The sequence below is a fragment of the Triticum dicoccoides genome, chromosome 4B (genome assembly GCF_002162155.2).
Source record: "Triticum dicoccoides isolate Atlit2015 ecotype Zavitan chromosome 4B, WEW_v2.0, whole genome shotgun sequence".
NCBI classification, from domain to species: Eukaryota; Viridiplantae; Streptophyta; class Magnoliopsida; order Poales; family Poaceae; genus Triticum; species Triticum dicoccoides.
The window spans coordinates 141,261,726-141,263,059 of NC_041387.1; positions in this window are offsets into that span (position 1 = coordinate 141,261,726).

The window sequence follows — 1,334 nt, forward strand, 5'->3', positions numbered from 1 at the left end:
TCTCGACCAGTGAAAAACACATTTTCTAAAAGCCAAATCTAAACATTGAAAAACATCAGGAAAGGATTTAGGCGTGCACACAGCTTAATTAGTCCTAGCAAATCTATAACACCAGTAGTTCTTCAAATCACATTTTGTTTTAGATTGACACTAAACCTTCTACTAAAAATGTCAAACTAAATAGGAACTCAGGCGTATGTCCGTGCGTTGCTATGGAAAAGATGCAAGTAAATGAATCAACCAATTTATCTAAGCACATGCCTAATGTATGCCCTCTTTATCAATTTGTTTAGTAAATACTATGGGATTGGTCGCCAGAATAATTTTTGTGCCAACCGAATTTCATGTATGTCTTCTTCCTCTCTCGTTCATCCTCCTCTTCCCGTTCTCGCGACCCACACTCTTGAAGCCAGGCTAACTGTTGTCTTCTTCCTCTCCTTCGGCCTCCTCCTCCCACTCCACCGGCCTAACCGTAGTCCCCTGCGTACTTTGAGCCGATATCGAGACTCATCAGCCAAGGCCGATCATCGTCATGACTTCATATTATAGAGTTGTAGATGTCCTTAACATGACTGAAACTGATTGACCAATGGTAGAACTGCCCTTAATATTTTGGGAGGACTGATGGTTTTAGTTTGTTCCTTTAGCCACTCAGTTTTTGGGACTTGTACTACATAGTTAATGAGCAAGGCAAGACTGGTTTATATCTGGGATGCCAATGGATTAGGCCCGGTAGAAGGAGCGGCAACGATGAGTTGATGCAACGGTGACATGCATTGGAAAGTGTTGCTCAGATTTTTGTGAGCACCAGATTGTTTGGCAATATATGAGGCTAAGTATGGATCACTCTTCTGAACTTTGTGCGAGACCTGAACTTTTTAGTGTAGATTGCAAGTACCACCTTATTTTCTTTTCCTGGGGTCTCTCCTCTCACCCCTCGACTCTCCTAGATTAGATGGTGAAGCTCTCATAGTTCCAATGATGGTTTCTGCTGCTAATCAAGCTGAGGGGCCATCACACGTGCTCTCCTCTCAAGTCTGTGTGTTGCCACGGGCCAAAAAAATTATATATAGAGATAGTTTCATTGAAATAAACTATAATGCATCACGTGGATGTTGCATGCGACTTATGATTGTATTGCTATAAATATCGGTTCTTCTAATACATATTTTCTCGTCCCATGTATAAATACACTGCATGAGTTCAACGTGTAAAAAAGACAGTGACATAAAATTCTGCGATGAATAAAAAATGCACTTCGTTTAGAGTGTACGTAGCTCTATGAGTTTTCAAACTCTTTCAACAACAACATCTTAGGGAGATGAAGATGTTCT